The sequence below is a fragment of the Mustela erminea genome, chromosome 3 (assembly GCF_009829155.1).
Source record: "Mustela erminea isolate mMusErm1 chromosome 3, mMusErm1.Pri, whole genome shotgun sequence".
Classification (NCBI taxonomy): Eukaryota; Metazoa; Chordata; class Mammalia; order Carnivora; family Mustelidae; genus Mustela; species Mustela erminea.
In genome coordinates this window covers 61,223,163-61,245,379 of record NC_045616.1, presented here as the reverse complement: position 1 = coordinate 61,245,379, position 22,217 = coordinate 61,223,163, and the positions used below count along the sequence as shown (strand labels likewise).

Here is a 22,217-nt window from a genome sequence, read left to right as displayed (position 1 = left end):
CTGAGAATGATAATTTGATCTGGGGTTTTTGTAGATAGTTTTTACGAAATTGAGGAATGTTCCCTCTATCCCTACACTCTGAAGAGTTTTAATCAGGAAAAGATGCTGTATTTTGTCAAATGCTTTTTCTGCATCAGCTGAAAGGGCCATATGGTTCTTGTCTCTTCTTTTATTAATGTGTTCTATCACACTGACTGATTTGAAAATGATGAACCATCCTTGCATCTCAGGGATAAATCCCACCTGGTCATGATGGATAATCCTTTTAATGTACTGTTGGAACCTATTAGCTAGGATCTTATTGAGAATTTTGGCATCCATATTCATCAGGGATATTGGTCTGTAATACTCCTTTTTGATGGGGTCTTTGCCTGGCTTGGGGATCAAGATAATGCTGGCCACATGGAATGAGTTTGGAAGTTTTCTCTGTTTGTATTTTTTGAAACAGCTTCAGGAAAAAAAGTATTATTTCTTCTTTGAATGTTTGGTAGAATTCCCCAGGGAATTTATCAGGCCCTGGACTCATTTTTTGGGAGGTTTTTGACCACTACTTCAATCTTATTACTGATTATTGGTCTATTCAGGTTGTCAATTTCCTCCTGTTTCAGTCTTGGTAGTTTATAGGTTTCCAGGAATGCTTCCATTTCTTCCAGGTTGCTTAATATATTGGCATATAGTTGTTGATAATAACTTCTAATAATTGTTTCTATTTCCTTGATGCTAGTCTCTCTCCCTTTCATTCATAATTTTATTAATTCGGGTCCTTTCTCTTTTCTTTTGGATAAGTCAGTGGTTTATCAAGCTTATTAATTCTTTCAAAGAACCAGCCTCTATTTCATTGATCTGCTCTACTGGTATTTGTGGTTTCTAATTCAATGATCTCTCCTCTAATCTTAATTTTTAATTTTCCTTTTTTTCTTGTGCATTGCTTAGGTTTTATTTGTTGTTCTTTCTCCAGCTCTTTAAGTTGTAAAGTCAGTTTGTATATACCAGATTTTTCTATATTTTTGAGTGAGGCTTGGATGGCCATGATGGCTATGTACCACCCCCTTAGGATAGCCTTTGCAGTATCCCATAGGTTTTAGACCAATATGTTTTCGTTCTCACTGGTTTCCATGAATTGATTAAGTTCTCTGATTTCCTGGTTGACCCAAATGTTCTTAAGCAGGATGGTCTTCAGCTTCCAAGTGAATGAGTTTCTTCCAAACTTTTTCATATGATTGAGTTCCAGTTTCAAAGCACTGTGGTCTGAGAATATGCAGGGAATAATCTCGATCTTTTGGCATCAGCTGAGACCTGATTTGTGACCCTGTATGTGGTCTACTCTAGAGAAAGTTCCATGTGTGCTCGAGAAGAATGAATATTCTGTTGTTTTAGGGTGAAAAGTTCTGTACCTATCTATGAGGTCCATCTGGTCCAGGGTGTCATTCAGAGCTCTTATTTTCTGCTTAGATGACCTGTCTATTGCTGACAGCAGAATGTTGAGGTCTCCTACTATTAATATATTATTATCAATATGTGCCTTTCTTTTGGTTAACAGTTGGCTTATGTAGTTGGCTGCTCCCATGTTGTGGTCATAGATATTTACAATTGTTAGATCCTCTTGTTGGATAGAACCTTTAGGAATGATACGGTGTCCTTCTGTATCTCTAACTAGTCTTTTTTAGAATCTAATTTGTCTTGATATGAGAATTGCTACCCCAGCTTTCTTTTGAGGTCAGCTGGCATGAAAAATGGTTCTCCATCCCTTTACTTTCAGTCTGGATGTAACTTTAGGTTCAAAATAAGTCTCTGTAGACAGCATATGGATGGGTCAGGTCTTTTTATCCAATCTGCAATCCTGTGATGTTTCATGGGAGCATTTAGGTCATTCACATTAAGAGTGATTATTGAAAGATATTATTTTATTGTCATGTTGTGTGTGAAGTCCTTGTTTCTACAGATTGTCTCTATAAATTTCTGTTCTATGTCACTCTTGGGGTCTTTCTACTTTTACAGAACCATCCTAAATATTTCTTGCAGGGCCAGCTTGGTGGTCACATATTCTCTCAGTTTCTGCCGATGTTGGAAGCTCTTCATCTGTCCATCTATCCTGAACAGCAGCCTTGGATAAAGTATTCTTGGCTGCATGTTCTTCCCATTTAGTACCCTATGTCTTCCCAACTCTTTCTGGCTTGCCTCTGTAACAGATGCAACATTATTCTGATGCTCCTCCCTCTATATGTAAGAAATCTCTTCCCTCTCTCTGCTTTCAAGATTGTTTTCTTGGATCTAAGATTTGCAAATTGTACTATTATATGTCATGGTGTTGGTCTGTTCTCACTGATCTCGGGAGGAGTCCTCTCTGTATCTTGGACATGAATGTTTGTTTCCTCCCCCAGACTAGGGAAGTTCTCAGCTACAATTTGTTCAGATATATCTTCTAGACCTCTCTCCTCCCCCACCCTCTCTGGGATCCCAATAATGCTGATATTGGAATGTTTCACTGAGTCACTAATCTCTCTCAGTTTGATTCCTTGGGTCTTAATTTGTCTTTCCCACACTGCCTCAGTTTCCTTCTTTTCTATCATCTTATCTTCTAGCTCACTAATTTGTTCTTCTGCCTCACTTACCCTGGCTAGAGATTCTATATTGTCATTAATATTTTTCTAAGGTCTAGAAATCACCTTGATAATTGGTACTCTGAACTCTATTTCTGACATCTTGGTTATACCCATTTGCATTAGTTATGTGGCAGAGGCCACAGTCTCTAATTCTTTCCTTTGTTAAGGGTTCCTCCTCTTAGTCATTCTGTTGAGGGCTAGTTGAGGGAATGTACAGAGTCCAAATTATTGATCACAACCCAAGCAAGATGCACCTGTTTTATGGGACCTTAGGATTGTCAGCCCCTTGTCTTCTGAGGGAGGGGCCTGCCATGCTGTTACTCAGGCAACCCTGTTTGGGCAGAGTTGCTCTGACCCCTCTGGGGGGAGGGATGGGCTCAGTGTAAATCGATTTCTGGGGACTTTTGTTCTCAGGCAGCCTTCTGCATCTCTTCCGAGAGTCAGAGCAGAAGTAACTGCATCCAAACTGCATCCAAAGAGATTGCAGTCTGATCTTCACTGAGCTCCAATAATGTTCATAATGTCTCCAATTCTGTCTGTGCTGCTAAAAACCACAGCATCCTGGTGCTCACTCTGGCAGCACATATACTAAAACTGGAACGATACAAGAAGATTAGCATGACCCCCATGCAAGGACGACACATAAAACCACAGCATCCTGGGTTTTGCACCCCACAGCAGCAGTCCCAGCCCTTGCTCCCAGGGCCAGGCACTTCTCTGTCCTTTGTGCTTCTAAAGCCACAAGTTGCCCCCTGTTTGCATGTGCATCCCTATAGCTCCAGGTTTCAGTCTGTGGCATTGCCCTAAAGTCCTTTCTCTGCCATTACTGGTCTTCGAGTCTGTGCCTAGTCCCCAGCAAGGGAGGCTTTTGCCTTCCTGGCTCAAGATCACACAGGCTCCCTCTCCTTCATCTTCTGATATCTGCCTGCACAATCACAATCACAGCTCCCCACTTCATACCTCGAGACTAAATGCCAGAGAGATTCTGTTTGTAGACATCCAGATATATCTTCTGATTTTGTGAGTGTTCAGAATGGCCTGGTAGATAACCAGCTCAATTCAGGGGACCAATGGAAATAGGGTCCCCTTTTCCTTCACCATCTTTATTTCAACCTGACACTCAAATTTGTTTTTTAAGATTTTATTAATTTGACAGAGAGAAATCACAAGTAGGCAGAGAGACAGGCAGGGTGGTGGTGGGGAAGAAGGCTCTCTGCTGAGTAGAGACTGATGCGGGGCTTGATCCCAGGATCCTGAGATCGATCATGACCTGAGCCAAAGGCAGAGGCTTAAACCACTGAGCCATCCAGGCACCCCTTCAATTTTTAATACCATTTTGATATAAAGTATTATAACTTATAAAGTGTTATAACTTATAAAAGCAACCACTTACAGAGTTAACACAGTAACCTTCTGAAATTTCACTTTGACTGTTACATGTGTTATAATTTTGACAGATCACAAAGAAAATCTGTGCTTAGAGAGAAGAGACCAGATAATAAACTTTAATATACTTCCATGTGTACTTGAAAGGGGTATTTGGAAGTATTTTATTTTTTAATAACACATATTTAATGAAAAAAAAACTATTATTTTCCAAAATAAAACATTTAGTTAAAAGAGTGGCACTGGTTTGTTTTGCTTGGTTTTTTTAAATATAGTATAGTTGAAACACAATGTTACATTAATTTCAGGTATACAACATACTGATTCAACAAATTTATACGTTACGCTACCCTCACCACAATTACAGCCACCATCTATCACCATATATTGCTATTATAATATCACTGACTATATTCCCTATGCTGTGTGTTTTATTTCCATGACTTACTCATTCCATAACTGGAAACCTGTATCTCATACTCCTCTTCACACATTTTGCCCATGCAGCCTCCTCTTTCCTCTCCTCTGACAACCATCAGTTTGGTCTCTGTATTTATAAGCCTGATTCTACTTTTTATTTGTTTATTCTTCTATATTTTTAAAATTCCAAATATGAGTGAAATCACATAGTATTTGTCTTTCTCAGTATTATTTATTTCACTTAGCATAATACCCTCTACGTTCCCCTGTGTTGTCACAAATGGAATGATATTGGGGGAGGGAGGTTTGGTCAGAGAGAGAGAGAGAGAGAGAATCTTAAGCAGATTCCACGGCCCAGTGTGAAGCCTGACATGGGCTCAATCTCACAATCCTCAGATCATAACCTGAGCCGAAATCAGGTTTCAGTTATCAGTCACACGGTTAACTAAGTCATCCAAGCACCCAGGATCTCATCTTTTTTAAGACTATGTAATAGTACTGTGTGTGTGTGTGCGCACATCCTTGCTCATTCATCTATCAATGAACTCTTAAGTAGCTTCCATGTCTTGGCTATTGTAAATGATACAACAGATATGGGGTGCATGTATCTTTCTGAATTAGTGTTTTCACTTTCCTTGGGTAAATGCCCAGTAGTGGAATTACTGGATCATATAGTATTTCTATTTTTAAGTTTTTAGTGAAACTGCCTAACTACTACAACTTATTCTATATCCTCCAGTATTTCTTATTTAAAAACTGATCTGATGCACTCTCAACTTATTTAATACACCTGTGAATCTGGAACTAAGTAGAAAGACCTCTTCTACATCACTGAGCTAGCTTTTATGAAGCTCTTAAAAATTATTCTAAATATAAAGTCCTTAATCAGAGTATTTATACATATAATTTTCATCATCTTAATAGTCTATTTTCCTGATTAACAGATAATAAAAAGTAAAACTTAAAAAGAAAAAAGAAATTATTATATCTCTCATTCTGCCAAGGAGCAGGAAAATACAAATGTGTTTTAGAAGTATTTATATCGTCTATGGCCATACCACCCTGAACGTGCCCGATCTCGTCTGACCTCGGAAGCTAAGCAGGGTTGGGCCTGGTTAGTACTTGGATGGGAGAAGTATTTATATCAATAAAGTAAAAAAGCAAAAAAGCATTTGTTATATATATTATTTCTATTGAGCCTGGAAAAATGAGGCATTACCATACATACGGTTTCTAAAGGATATTAATTAAATCACATTATATTGCGGTTTACATTGGTGATTTTTCAAACCACACAGTCATCAAGTAATGTCACCTTTACTTCAATAAGATACTGATATGACTATTATAAAAAATAGAAACATTTCAAAGTAATCTGACTGATATTCAAAAAACAATAAACCTTTAAAACCTGCTCCTTTGCACCTTGGGAAAATGGATGGTTCTAAAGCAAAGGGAAGTAAAAAATAATTTAAACAAACTCCCTAAGGCCAAAGCTGAAAAATTTGGGCAACAAATTAAATAATAATAGTATTAGTTTTCAATCCAAATAAAGTAAGTATCTCTATGTTCATAGTTATATAAGCTAATAACTAAAAACAAAGTAAGTAAGAAATAAAAGCCAGGTATACCTTACAGAAGAATTCTAAATAATATCTATGTTCATATCATGTGAATGTGCACTGAAGGCTTGAAATACATTTCTTTGAGAGTGTCTAAGTGATGTGTATCTCAAACAACCCATGCAGAATTAAAGATACTACCCCTGAAAAACTAGTTAAAAAAGAGTCCTACTTATTCAGGACATAAATACCTAAAATGTATGTGGTAAAATTCATAAAATGAGTATTAAGAAGCTGGACTTATAAACGAATATATATTTCCCTGAGATTTAAAACAGAATGTGTGTGTATAAAATAAACCTATATATCACAATAGACAGACTCTCTCCATCTTTCTAAAAAAATATACCTTCTAGTTGAACCAAACAAACCACCCTTTAAATCTCTTTCAGAAAACAGGAACCAATTTATATTTAGGAAAGCTTTTTAGTTTCCTTAAAGTGAAGATACTGTTTCTGAATAGATATAAATGAAATTATATCTAGAGTATCAATAATTTCATATAAAATCTGGAAGAAGTTGAAAAGGGATAGAATTAAAATAAGACCAGCTATGAGTTGATGAATAGGTGATGTGTAAAGGGGTACTCAATAGACTGTTAGGTATTTTTGTGATGCTTAAATTTTTCCATAATTAAAAATTTGAACAGTGAGTTTTGACTGATGATCTACTAAAAAGCTATAGTACTCAAGATACTATAGTACTAGTTAAAGAATAGACAGATTAACGTGATAGAACATAAAAACAGACCCACATGAATATTTAGCCAACTGATATTTGACAAAGGGGCAAAGGCAAATCTATGGAGAAAATGCAGTCTTTTCAACAAATGGTGCTAAAACAACTAGACATTTATGTGAAAAAAAAAAATCAATCTAGACCCAGATCTTATAATCCAAAAATTCATTCAAAAAAAGGTTTACAACTATAAAACATAAAAACTATAAAATTCCGGAAAATAACATATGACAAACTCTAGATAATTTTTAGATAAAACACTAAAGAATTAGTCCATGAAAGAACTAATTCATTAAGCTGGATTGCTTTAAAATCAGAAACATCTACTTTGCAAAAGACAACGTCAAGACAAAGAAAAGACAAGTACAGACTTGGGAGAAACATTTGGAAAAAGCATACCTGATAAAGTTGTTATCCAAAAAACATGGAAGGCTTTTTTTTTTTCACACTTCACAAAAACCTCACAGGTCCAGTTACCATCTGTCACTATACAAAGTTATTACAGTATCAATGACTATCTTCTCCATGCTACATACAACCTCCGGATGACTGACTTATTTTATAACTGGAAATCTGTAACTTCTAATCCCCTTCATCTATTCCACACATCCCCATAACCCACCCCCCTCTGGCAACCACCAGTTTGTTCTCTGTAAGTCTGTTTCTTTATTTTGTTTCTTAGATTGTACTTATAAATGAAATCATACAGTATTTATCTCTGACTTACTTCATTTAGCATAATACTTTCTAAGTACACCCATGTAATTGCAAATGGCAAGCTTTTAATCTAGCCTAATATTTCACTGTGTGTGTGTGTGTGTGTGTGTGTGTGTGTGTGTGTGTGTGTATCACATCTTCAATCTTCATCCATTCATCCACTGAGGAACTCTTTTAGGTTACTTCATACCTTGGCTAGTGTAAATAATGCTACAATGAACTTATGGGTGCAGCTACAACTTTTAAATTAGTGTTTTCATTCTCTTGGAAAAATACCAGGAAGTGACAATGCTGGGTCATATGGTGATTCTATTTTTAATATTTTGAGGAATCTCTATACTGTTTACCACAGTGGCCGCACCAATTTACATTCCCACCAATAGTGCATGATAGTTTCCTCTTCTGTACTTCCTCACCACATGTTATTTCTTTTTGTTAGGTAATGGCCATTCTGACAGGTGTGAGGTGATATCACATTGTGGTTTTTATTCATACTTCCCTAATGATCAGTGATACTGAGTATCTTTTCATGTGTCTGTTGGCCATCTGTAGCTCTTTGTTGGAAAACTCTATTCAGGTCCTCTGACCATTTTTTAATTGGATTTTGTTTTATTGTTGTTGACGTGTATTGAATTCTTTATATATTCTGGATATCAACCCCTTATCAAATAAATCATTTGCAAGTATCTATCTTCATTCAGTTAGGTTGCCTTTTCTTTTTGTTGATGGTTTCCTTCACTGTATAAAAGCCTTTTAGCAATGCCTGGGTAGCTCAGTTATTTGGGTATCTGCCTTCAGCTCAGATCATGATCCCTAGGTCCCGGGACTGAGTCCTGCATCAGGCTCCTTGCTCAGTGGGGATCCTGTTTCTCGCTTTGCCTGCCCCTCCCCCTACTTGTGTTCTCAATCTCTCTGACAAATAAATACAATCTTAAAACTAAACAAACATGAGCACCTGGGTGGCTCAGTGGTTAAGCGTCTGCCTTCGGCTCAGGTCATGATCCCGGGGTTCTGGGATCGAGCCCCACATCGGGCTCCCTGCTCAGCAGGAAGCCTGCTTCTCCCTCTCCCACTCCCCCTGCTTGTGTTCCCTCTCTCGCTTTGTCTGTCTCTCCCTGTCAAATAAATAAAATCTTAAAAAAAAAAAAAACTAAACAAACATAAAAACTTTTTAGTTTGATGTAGCCCCATTTCCTCCCCCCCCTTTTTGTTTTGCTACTGTTGCACTTAACAACTAAAGACACACCCCCCAAAATATTGTTATACCTCATAGCAAACTGATATGTATTCTTCCAGGATTTTAATGGTTTCAGGTCCTACATTTAAGTCTTTAATCCATTCTGTGCTTATTTTTGTATATGGCAAAAGAAAGTGGTCCACTTTTACCAACACCATTTATGGAAAAAGACACTTTCCCATTCTATGTTCTTGTCATCTTTGTCATGAATAGACCATTAGGGGTGGGTTTATTTCTGGGCTCTTTATTCTACACCATTGATCTATGTGTCTACTTTTGTGCCAGTAACATACTGTTTTGATTAATATAGCTTACATATACTTTGAAGTCAGGAAGCATAATTCCTTTAGCTTTGTTCCATGTTCCCAAAATTACACTGGCTACTCAAGGTCTTTAGTGGTTCCATACAGACTTTAGATTATTTGTTCTAGCTCTGTGGGAAATGACACTGGTATTCTGATAGGAAATGCAAGGAATCTGTAGATTGCTTTGGGTAGTCTGGACATTTTCACTATTAATTTTCCTTACACATGAGCAGGGTATATCTTTACATTTATCTGTGTTGTCTTCAATTTCTTTCATCAATCTCTTAAACGTTTCAGAGTACAAGTTGTTCAACCTCTTGGTTAAATTTTTCCTAGGTTTTGTTTATATATATATATAAATGTATATGGGATTACTTTCTTAATTTCTCTGATAGTTCATTGTTAGTATATAGAAACAACAGATTTCTATATATTAATTTTGTTTCCTGAAAGTTTACTGAATTCGTAAGTTACTTCTAACAGTTTTTTGAGTCTTTAGGGTTTTCCATATCTGGTATCATGTAATCATCAATACTCAGTTTTGTCAGTCTTGTCCTTTCCAACTTGTATGTCTTTTATTTCTTTTCCTTGCCTAATTGTTATGCCTAGGACTTCCAATACTCTGATGAATAAAAGTGGCTAGAGTTAGCATCTTTGTCATACCCCTGATCTTAGAGGAAAAGTTTTCATTGTTGGCTGTGATGTTAGCTATGGATTTATCATATATGGCCTTTATTATATTGAGGTATGTTCCTGCTATACCCACTTGGTTGAGAGTGTTCTATCATAAATGGATGTCAAATATTTGCAAATGCCTTTTCTGCATCTTACAAGATGATCCTATGACTTTTAACCTTTATTTTGCTAATGTGGTACATCATGTTGATTGATTTGTTAAACCATTCTTGCATCTCTAAAACGAATCCCACTTGGTCAATCCCACTTGGTCACGGTGTATGATCCTTTTAATATATTGCTGGAACTTGGGGTGCCTTCGGCTCAGGTCATGATCTCAGGGTCCTGGGATCGAGTCCCGCATCGGGCTCTCTGCTCAGCAGGGAGCTTGCTTCCCTTCCTCTCTCTCTACCTGCCTCTCTGTCTACTTGTGATCTCTATCAAATAAATAAATAAAATCTTTAAAAAAAATATATATATATATATATATATATTGCTGGAACTTAATTTGCTAATATTCTATTGAGGATTTGTTCATCTATGTTCGTCAGGAATACAGGCCTGTAATTTTCTTTTTCTGTTGTGTCTTTGGTTTTCCTATCAGGGTAACTCTGGCCTCATTAAATGAGTTTGGTAGTTATTCTTCCTCTTCAATTTTTTGGAGTAAGTCGAGAAGTACAAGTATTAACTCTTTTTCAAATGTTTGTTAGAATTCACCCGTAACACCACCTGGACCTAGACTTTTGTATATTGGGTGTTTTTGATTACTAATTCAATTCATTTTGAGTGGTTGATCTATTCAGATTTTCTCCTTCTTCATGATTCAGTCTTTGAAGATTGTATGTTTCTAGGAATTTATCCATTTCTTATATATTGTCTAATATTTTGGCATATAACTATTTATAACATTCCCTTGTAATCCTTTGTATATCTGTGGTATTGTTTACAATTCCTCCTCTTTCATTTCTAATTTATTTCGGCTCTCTTTTTTTCTTGATGAGTCTGGCCAAAGGTTTATTGATTTTGTTTAACCTTTCTAAGAACAAGCTCTTAAGTTTCATTGATCTTTTCTTTTCTTTTCTTTTTACATCTCTGATCTATTTCAAAATGTTGCTTTTATTATTTCCTTCCTTCTTCTAACTTTGGACTTCATTTGTTCTTTTTCTAGTTTGTTTTTTTTTTTAAGACTTCATTTACTTGAGATAAACTGAGAGACAGACCACAAGCAGGGTGAGGGACAGAACGGGAAGGAGAAACAGTCTCCCTCATGAACAAGGAGCCTGATGTGCGGCTTGATCCCAAGACCCAGAGATCATGACCTGAGTTGGAAGCGGGGGCTTAATCAACTGGACCAACCAGTGTGCCTTTCTAGTTCCTTTAAATGTAAAGTTAGAGGGTTTGATATTCCTCTTTTTCTTGAGGTAGGCCTATATTACTATGAAATTCCCTCTTGAAACCATTTTTGCTTTGTCCCAAAGATTTTGGATTGCTGACTTTCCATTTTCGTTTGTCTCAAGGTACGTTCTGATTTCCTCTTTGAATTTTTCATTGACCTACTGTTTAATACCATGCTGTTTAGTTTCAATGTGTTTGTGGTTTTGTTTTTTTTCCACTTTTATGTAACTGATTTTTAGTTTCATACCATTGTGGCCAAAAAGGTGCTTGTTATGAATTAAATGCCAATTTTATGGAGACTTGCTTTGTGGCCTACTGTGTGATCTATCTTAAAATACTGGTACCCACATTGGGGAGGGTATGTGCTTTGGTGAGTGCTGTGAAATGTGTAAACCTGGTGATTCACAGACCTGTACCCTGGGGATAAAAATATATGTTTATAAAAAATTAAAAAAAAATACTGGTACCCATCGTTTCTTCAAACCAATTTGCATGGTATACATTTTTCATCCCTTCAATTTCAGTCTGTACATCGTTACACCTGGAGTTTCTTGTAGGCAAAACCTATAAGGGTCGCATGTTTTTATCTATTCAGCCATATTATATCTTTTGAATGCAAAATTTAGTCCATTTACATTTAAAATAATTATCAACAGGTATATGCTTATTGCCACTTTAACTGTTTTCTGTTTTTGCAGTTCCTCCCTGTTCCTTTCTTTTCTATCTTTCTTTGTGGTCTGATAACTTTCTTTAGTGTTATGTTTAGATTCTTTTTCCTTTCTATATTTACTTTTTAAGTTTTTTTCTTTGTGCCTACCATGAGGTTCCCCACTTAACATCTTATGTATGTAACAGTCACTTTTGAGTTGATAGTAAATTAATGTTGAGCACATTCCAGAACTTTATATTTTTACCACACCCCATTTAATATTTCTGTTGACACTTTTTTTTTAAAAGATAGTGCATAAGAGAGAGAGTTATACATCCAAGCAGGGGAAGGGGCAGAAGGAGAGAGAGAATTTCAAGCAGGCTCCATGCCTAGCACATGCCCAGGATACACAGCTTAATTTCACAACCCTGAGATCGTGACTGCCAAAAAAAAAAAAGAAAAATAAACCCAGCCAGCACCTAACCAACTGTGCCACCCACCTGGCCCCTGATACATTTTACATCTTTTTATTTTATATACCCCTTAACTAATTATTGCATCTTTAATTAATTTTACTACTTTGTCTTTTAACCTTCATACTTGCTTTATAAGTGTTTGATCTACAACCTTTATTATTTATTTACTTTTTCTGGTGAGATTTTTACTCTCATATACTTTATTACTAATTAGTGCCTTCTCTTTTTTAGTTTACAGAAGTTCCTTTAACATTTCTTGTAAGACCACGTTAGTAGTGATGGACTCTTTTAGCTTTTGCTTATTTGGAAAACTCTTAATCCATCCTTCAATTCTGAAATGATAACCCGATAAGGTAAAAAACATCTTGACTGCCAGTTTTTGCCTTTTAGCACTTGGGATATGTCATTTACTTCCTTCTGGCCAGTAAAGCTTCTATTGAAAAATCTCCCTATGGCCTTACAGGGTCTCCCTTTTATATAATATGTTGCTTTTCTCTTGCTTCTTTTATGATTTTTCTCTTTATCCTTAATCTTTACCATTTTGTGTCTCAATTATGTTCATCTTATCTGGAACTTTCTGGGCTTCCTGGACCTAGTGTCTCTTTCCTTCCCTAGATTAAGATAGTTTTGGGGCATAATTTCTTCAAATAATTTTTCTGACTCTTTCTCTTCTCCTTCTGGGACCCCCATAATGAAAATGCAATCCTGCTTAATGTTTTACAAATGTCCCTTGGGGTATCTTCACTTAATTGTTTTTTTTTCCATTTTGCTGCTCTGCTTGATGTTTTGCATTGTTTTTTCTTCTAGTCTGCCGATACATACTTCTCTTTCAACCATTTGGCTGCTGGACCCCTCCAATGTATTTTTCAGTTCAGTTATAAATCTTCTTGGTATTTACATTTTCTATCTCTTTGTTCAAATTCTCACTGTACTTCTCCATTTTTCTCTGGAGAACCGTGAGCATCTTTATGACCATTACTTCAAATTCTTAATCTGGTAGGTTGCTTATCTCCATCTCATTAGTAACTGTTTCTAGGTATTTGCCTTGTTTTTTGGTATGAAACATATTCCTGTTTGTCCATTTTGTCTGTCACTCTGTTCTTCTATGTGTATTAGGGGAAATTATTATGTCCCTCAGTCTGAGGACTGGTCATGTGTATAAGCTGTTCCATGTGGATCAGAAGTGTTATCTCCTCTGGCCATCAGAGCCAGGGACTCTTACACTCATCCCTTAATAGGTTTTATGTGTCCAATGGCTGTGATAGGGCCGTGGCTGCTGCACAGGAGTGGAAACACTCACTTGACCTGGCTCAGCCACTATGTGAGGCAAGCAGGGTTCAAACTGTTTGACCAGTCCAGTTACAACTTAGTCTCTACTTGAGGTGAATGAGGCTAAGGACTTATATCTGGCCCAGTGATGGCTGGAATACTGTCCAAGGACGGCAGGGCTGAACATGCTTGCCTGGCCCTGCTGCACCTTCAGTGCTACATGGGACGGACAGGGTGTGGGGTGCTTGCACAACCCGGCACAGCCTGGATGGACAGAGTCTTCTCTCCAGTGCTAGCCAGCTAGAGAGATAGCACTGACAATGATGACTATTTGCTCTATCACCAGCAAGTCAGGATGAGATTGCAAAAATAGTATCCACCAGCACTTCCATCCCCAGACAAAAAAACTTGCAGTTTCCTATCTCTCTGGCAGGCGCTTTAAAATTAGTAAATGGGTCTCCCTCATTTATGGTGGTGTGTTTTCAAACTGCTGCTTTTGCACTTATCTTAGGACAGGTGGGGTTCACACTTGAGCCCTTTAAGACCAAAATCTCTCTTCCCTATAGTTCTATGATTCTTTCGGTCTTAATCTACATTGAATTTTAAAACCAGGTATTTGGGGGCTTGTCTTCCTGGTGCAAGCCCCTAGGGCTGGGGTGCCTAAAGTGGGACATAAATACCTTCACTCCTCAAGGGAAAATCACATATTTTGGAGACTCCTCCTCATTGTGTGGTCACTATATCTGGGATAAGGCTGTGGGTGAGGTCATGTCTTTGCCTCTCCTACCCATCTCAATGTGTCTCTTTTGTCTTTTGGTGTGGAAGTGCTATTCACCCAGTTCTCAAGTTCGTTTCAGAGGAAAATTATTCTACTTATAGCTCTAAGTTTGTTGTGTACATGGCAAGAGGTGAGTTCAGTGTCTTCCTATGCTGCCTGAATCCCCCTGAATAAAAAACTGTTACAACTCTACAATAAGAAACCAAACAATTCAATAAGCAAAATATCTGAGCAGACAAATCCCCAGAGAAGATATACAGATGACAAATACACATATACAGAGATGTTTAACATCATATGTAATCAGGGAAATGTAAACAAAAATGAAACAATAATAAGATATCACTACGTTCTTATAAGAATAACCAAAATCCAGAACACTGACATTACCATATGTTAATGAGGATGTGGAGCAACAGGAACTCTTAATTCACTGCCAGTGAGCATGCAAACTGGTACAGCCACTATCAAAAACAATTTGGCAGCATCTTAGAAAATTAAATATACTCCTACCAAAGGATCTAGTAATCATGATCATTGGTCATACTCAAATGAGTCCATACAAAAACCTCAAAAACTCAAAGGAGTCCTACACAAAAACCACTTTTTAAAAAGCTGATTTATAGCAGCTCTGTTCATAATAACCAATTCCTGCACACAATCCTTCAGCAGGTGGAAGGGTGCATAGACTGCTGTATATCCAAACAATGGAATATTATTTGGTGCTAAAGAGAAACAAGCTATAGAGACATGAAAAGATGTAGAGAATCCTTAAATGCATATTACTAAGTGAAAGAAGCCAATCTAAAAAGGCGATAAAGTGTATTATTTCTAGCTGTATGATACTGTAGAAAAGCAAAACTATGGAGAGAGTAAAAAACTGTTAATTGCCAAGGTTTGTGTAGGGGAGAGAGATGACTAGGCAGAGCACAGAAGACTCTTGGGGCACTGAAACTATTCAGAAGACTATAATGGTGGAGTCATGTTACACAGAATATACAACACCAAACGTGAACACTAATGTAAACTATGGACTTTATGTGATAACTGATGTATTAATATACATTCACTGATTATAATAAATGTACCACTGTGGTATAGAACGCTGATAGTGGGAAAGTTGAGTGTGTAAATAAACAGGGAGTACAAATGACCTCTGAACAATACAGGGGCTAGGGGCAATGACACCACCAGCCCCCAGTCAAAAATCCGGGATGCCTCGGTGGCTAAGTTGGTTGGACGACTGCCTTCGGCTCAGGTCATGATCCCGGAGTCCTGGGATCGAGTCCCGCATTGGGCTCCCAGCTCCATGCGGAGTCTGCTTCTCCCTCTGACCTTCTCCTTGCTCATGCTCTCTCTCACTGTCTTTCTCTCAAATAAATAAATAAAATCTTTAAAAAAAAAAAGAGTTGTGTACTTTAAAAAAAAAAATCCAAGTATAACATGGAATTGCTCAAAACCTTAATTAACACTATTGATCAGGAACCTTACCAATAACATAAACAGTCAATTAACACATATTTTGCATGTTATATGCATTATATACCATATTCTTAAATAAAAAAGAAAGTATTATTAAGAAAATCTTAGGGAAGAGGAAATACATTTACAGTACTGTATTTGCAAAAAAAAAAAATTCACATTTAAGTAGAGTCATGCAGTTCAAACCTATGTTTATCAAAGGTCAACGATATATTGAAACGGCATTTTCTGCTCTATTTTGTTATGAACCTGAAGCTTCTCCAAAAAATAAACTGTAATTTAAAAAAAGAACCGGAGGGGTAGAACCAGTGAGTTTAGTATCTGAACCTATCTCATATGAATATAGGCCTCCCTTCACTGTGTAATGACCATACCAAATGCTAATATAAAAACATCACTTTGCTCTAAAACATTTACTTTCAGTAAAGAGAAATGTTATTACATTAAATATAAGATTTATGAAGGTAAAAAAAATTACTCCTACTCTATAAACTGTATTTATAAAGTCACAGTTTATACGACTTTAAAGTACCATTTTTATTACATAGACTCATAGAATAAAGTATGAAATTATGCTTAAGTAGTAATACTGTACATAGATTTTTTTTACCTGAAGCTCCAAATGCAAATGTTAAAATTACACTAAGTCCGTGTTTAAACCCACAGTTTTTTACTCTGAAGATAAACTTTGATTTTAAGAGATCTTAGGACAGAGGGAGACTTGCTCATTTTATCTCAATGAATCTTTACTAAGAAATAAACAAACTATAATCTTTATGTTAGTTCAACAGGAGTAACAAGAAATAAAAAATAAAACTGACAATTAAAAATTACTTAATATAAAATCTGCTTCCATATGAAAACTGGAGAAAAAATCAAATACCTCTGAAAAACATTTTCTTCTGCGACACGTGACCAATAACACTGGAGTCAGTACAAATAAACAACTCAGCTGAAGTAATCCCTAATGTTAGCAAAGATTTTTCACAAATACCTTACTGGATCCTTAAACAACCCCATGAGGTTAGCAAAGCAGGTATTCACTGTCTTTTTCACAAGATGAAAGAACTGAGTTACACAAGCTTATTTGAATTTATCAGTAATCTCAGACTGAAAGTGGTGGGGCCAGGATTTTACCTCTAAGTCCTAATTCCTCATCTTGTCCTCTCTCTCGTTAACTTGGCATTTATAAAAAGACACTGAATGTACCCACTTGCCTTCTAAATTCAGTGATAGCCTAGTGGACCCTAGCATAATCTTAAGATTTGTACCAGGATAAAAGAATCTCTGCAGTCTGCTATGGACACAGACTATTACCTAATGCTTAAAAGCTATGCAGAGGAATACATCATGAGAGTCTCATGTGATCTGAGATACCTGTATTAGCACAGAAACAAAATACCATAGATTGGGTGGCTTAAAAAATAAACATTTAATTCTCAGTTTTAGAGGCTGTCAAGTCCAAGATCAAGGTGTCAGCAGACTGGGTTCCTGGAAAGAACCTACTCCCTTGCAGATGGCTACCTTCTCATTACATCCTCACATGGCAGAGAAAGAAAGAGGAAAAAGCTTTCTGGAACCTCCTCTATTAAGGACATTATTCCCATGGTGAGGCCCCACCCTCACAACTCCATTTAAACCGAATTACTTCCAGGGTACCCGGCTGTCAGTTAGTAGAGCATGTGACTCCGTTTCAGGTTTATAAGTTTGAGGCACATGTCGAGTATAGATACTACTTAAAAAGAAAGTAAAATCTTAAAAAATTGAAAAATAATAAACCTAGTTAACTTCCCAAGTCCCCACCTCCAAACAGCATTACCCTTAGGGTTAGGATTTCAACATATGAATTCTGGGGAACACAAACTTCAGTCCACAGATACCACAGCAATATACTGGTGTACATTTCTGTGACACTGCGTTAAATGTACCTAAAAAGACCAGAGTGGATAGGTGATTAGCAATATCGTAATCACTTAGTTAAATTAACTATTTAGTATGGATATAGAACACCTTATCAGAGAAATACATCCACTAGGGGAAAAAAAAAAAGTCATGTCTAATAAAATTTTAAATTTAATATTTTTCTCAAAGAAAGAAAGAAGTCATCTCTCTCCCCCAAAATTATGTCTATACAAAACAAACCAGGATATGTATACTGGTTTGAGACTTTTTCCTTTCATGAGGTAAATGCTATGCTCTTCACTTTACATGTTTTATATCACAGCCCAGTGACCACTATGCCACACAGGTGGAAGTGTGGGTTTGAGGACCATTGAACACTGAATCTCCCCCAATACATCACAATTATGGAAACACCTGTGCCCAGTAACTTTCTGTTGAGCCACTATGGAAATTCACAGTGTTCAATTGCCCACAGCACTTTTCATTTCTTATGACTATACATTCAGCTCCAATACGTAAGTAAGAATGCAACAGTTTCCAAACTTTGTTACTAAGAAATCTAGATCTATGAAAGGCTTTTTTTCAAGTTTTTCTGAAATAAAATATACTCATGACACATGCTGAACTTAAGTCTAAGGGTTCTAAGACATGAGAAAGAAGGATCCTAATTATATGAAAACTAAATAATTCCTATCTAATAATGAGGAATAAATGAGAACTGCTTTTTGTTATGTGAATGTATTGTAGAGTACTTCTCATTCAGTCATAAGTTATGAAATAAAATTAAGATCAACCTAAGTAGAACTAATCATGATTCTTCATGTATTCATTATCTCTTTACCTTACCCCCCGAAATAAAGAAAATATATGAGAAGGTAAATGTCTGATGAATTGAAATTAGTGAATCTAATTCTCCTTTTGGACGTTTTTTAAAAAAGAATAAGGTTAGAACAGAGGTCTTAAAATATTTGTAGACATTTCAAGGAGGAGGGAATAAATCAGTAAAGGTTTTTTTTTTTTTTAATCTTATGGAGAACCTTAAAATTCATACTTTAGGGAAAAAATTACATTTTATGGGGAAAAATCTATATTCCAGATAAGGCAAGGGTAGGAAAACTAGGGTTCCAAGAAACACCAATTTAAATACTTTAAAAGGCAAAGTCTAGGTTATGAAGAACTCTTTAAATAAAACATAAAACTTTACAAAGGGAGCATTTATTCCTGATTAATTCCAAAATATGCATATGTCTAAATTAAATGATATCCTTTGAGTCACTCCTAGCAGTTAAAGTTGTTCTAAAAATAATATATGGATAACCAGTTGAATACAAAGCTAAGAATTGATTGTTCAGAGTAGAAACTGGAGATAAGGAGCAGAAGATATACTTACTCTACAATGCAGCAATATCACTACTATACAAATAAAAACATATGTCCACACAATGACTTGTGACAATTTAGAAAAAGGAAACTTACAGCTCATAGCATTATAGCAAAGTTCAGAGATCAAGCACAAGAAAGCGCAGACTGTGACAGAGACAGAGATAAATTGTGTGTGTTACAGAAATTCTATGTTAAAGAAATGAAGAGGTGTAAAAGGCATAATTTATGATATTCACCCACACATATACCACTTATTTCATTCTTTATTCTCTTCTACAGTTACAAATTACCAGATATTACCACTTCTCTTCAAACTAAACAATTTCTTGAAGTCTTTCTTGTAACACAATTTACCCATGTAGGAATTTTTCAATTTTGTTCTTCTGAAAATGTCTTCATTCCACCTTTATTTCTGAAGACTGGATTTATTCAACATGGAATTCTTTGTTGACAGTTTTTCCTGTCAATAATTTTAAGATGATATTCCATTGTTTTCTAGATGTCACTATTTCTGATCAGTGGTTAAGTCATATCACTATTCTTCTGTATATAATACACTGTTTATCTCTGCCTGCTTTCAGTGTTTTTTTCTCTTTTGATTCAGAAGTGTAATATGCTATGTTTAAATGTGACTTTTTACTTGTTTTGCTGGAGAATCTGTTAAGACTTAAGAATTTGTTAAGTTTCTTGGGTCAGTGTGCTTGGATTTTCCTTCTTCAACTAAATTTGACATTTTTTTCAGCCTTTATTTCTACAGGTATTATCTCTGCTCCATTCACTCTTTCCTCTCCTTTTGGGAATTCAGTTACAGTTACTTCATTCTCTTTGATATTATTCCACATGGCCCTGAGACTCTTACCTTGTTTTTCTGACTACATAATTTCTACTGATTTACCTTCAGGATTCTTGACTCTTTTACTGCCTCTTCTTGGTTACCAAGCCTGTCTAGTATATTTTTCATTTAATCATTTTATTTTCCAGCCCTGGATTTTCCATTTGGTTCCTTTTTACAGTGTCTTTTTCCTGTTCAGACTGCTCATCTGTTCATTCGACACAACTATACTGCTTTTGGTATTCTGGCCATATATTTAATAGCTGCTTTGCTTATCTGTAAGTGCCTTTTCTTGATTATACTGAGGTGACTTTCTATTGACTGGTTTTTCTCTTGAGCAGCAGTCATGTTTTTGTTTCTCATGTCCACTGATTGTATTAAAACTGTATTCTAGATATGATCAACAACACACCATGAAAGTCTTCCATATACTACATTCCTCTAAAGTGTAATGGCATTTGTTAGCAGATATTTTACTGGTCTCCAACTGCAAACTCTATGTGGCCAACAAGTGAAATCTCCATTTAGTTCTTTTATCTTCTAAGTGCTGCTTTTTCGCTAGACCCACTGGCGTCTTTCCCACACATCCACATTTTATTGCTCAGCCAAGGATTTGGATCTATTTACTACATATTTCCAGGGGTTCACCCTTCTGTGGCTGCCACCATTCCTTTTGGAATTTCCCCCAAATATTTAGGTATTCAGCCAGTCTTGAAGTCTGTTCTCTGACAGCTATGTAAGTAAGGCTGTGGCTTTTTCCATCATTGTAGCAATTTCGTGAGTGATTTCAGACAAAAACCTGCAAACTCAAAAACCTCACACCTTGAAATTTCAGCCTTGTATATGTAAAATCTCTGGGGTTTTTTCCTACTTTTGACTGTCTTACAGTGACTTTAGATGGCTGGTGTTTGCTCAAGTTTTCTAGAGTTAACCAAATCAAGGCATTCCATTAGCAGAAGCTGAAATGCTAAGTCCATGAAGAACATCTCAACTGCAAGTCAAACGTCTTGATGCTTTTTATGTGAAAATAAACCTATCTCATATACCTCACCTCCACATTCCATTTTCCTCACTCTTCCCATTACATGCCATTGAGCCACATTATTGCCCATTCCTAAACCCACCATCTGTAAGAGGAATGTAGTTATTAACATTAACTAGACTAGATTGGGCTGAGGAACAACATGGCTTCTTTAAAAGTATGTGAATGCTCAATCCGTACAGAAAATCTGTTTGCAAAGAAGATCTTTTCCAATGGGGTAGGCTGTTGGAGACATCTAACAGTGCTGCATTCTCTACATAACCTAGACAACAATGCACTAGAAGAATCTGTCTGATATGACTATTTTGGAACTATGGAATCTACTGAAAGCTTGCTACTTCCAGGAAGACTAGTGACTTTAAGATATATATCAGAAATTTAAAGTCTAGGGGCACCTGGGTGGCTCAGTGGGTTAAAACCTCTGCCTTCGGCTCAGGTCATGATCTCAGGGTCCTGGGATCGAGCCTTCTGGGATCAAGCCCTGCATCGGGCTCTCTGCTCGGCATGGAGCCTGCTTCCTTCTCTCTTTCTGTCTGCCTCTCTGCCTACTTGTGATCTCTGTCAAATAAATAAATAAAATCTTTAAAAAAGAAAGAAAGAAAAAAAGAAATTTAAAGTCTATACAGATACAACTAAATGGATAACAGAATGGAATAAAACTGGATGCTTCTAATTACCACATTATTAGTTTACATAAAATCGTAATCTTTTCTGAGGTGAATATAGAAAACTACTAAGCAGCAAAATCACACAATTAAAGATTAATGTAAATAACTGACTTGTCAGAAGACTGAAATTCATTATTAAATGTATTCACTCCTTTATGCTATAGTAATAAGGCTAACACAGAGAAAAATATAAGGAAAAATGGATGATATAAACAAGAGAAATTAAAATAATGTAAGTATGTATGGGGCGGGGGGAGCTCAGGAAGAAAGAGAAAACTTAGCAGACAGACACAAGAGAAGGGCAGAAAAATGAACATTTCTTAACTTCTTAAACTCTAAGTCTCTCCTCCTAAAAGTAAGTTGGTACATGCTGAAAGTCATAAAATACTTATAACTATGAACATTCCAGGACTTCTAGGTAAAGATGGTGAAATAAAGACAGAGGATATAATCTCTTTCCACAATATAAAAAATGTGAGGAAAATAAAAACGTAAAAGTAACACAGTTCACTCAATACTAACGAAACAAGAAGGTCACAATCTATTGGCACAAACTTAAGTTTTAAGTTTTTTAAAACAGCAGATTCTAGCAAAACATATTCCTTGCTTCTTGAGAATGTTCATTAATAACCTTCTAC

The 22,217-nt window shown here is 36.2% G+C and overlaps 1 protein-coding gene and 1 non-coding gene across 7 annotated transcripts in view; one reads left to right on the top strand and one right to left on the bottom strand.

Moving 5' to 3' along the window:
- Positions 1-22,217, bottom strand: part of AP3B1 (adaptor related protein complex 3 subunit beta 1) — a 348,922-nt gene that overhangs the window by 166,854 nt on the left and 159,851 nt on the right. The gene's annotated exons all lie outside the window — the stretch shown is intronic.
- Positions 3,168-3,270, top strand: LOC116587406. The gene has a single exon (XR_004284423.1). It is a non-coding gene; the product is annotated as a U6 spliceosomal RNA (small nuclear RNA).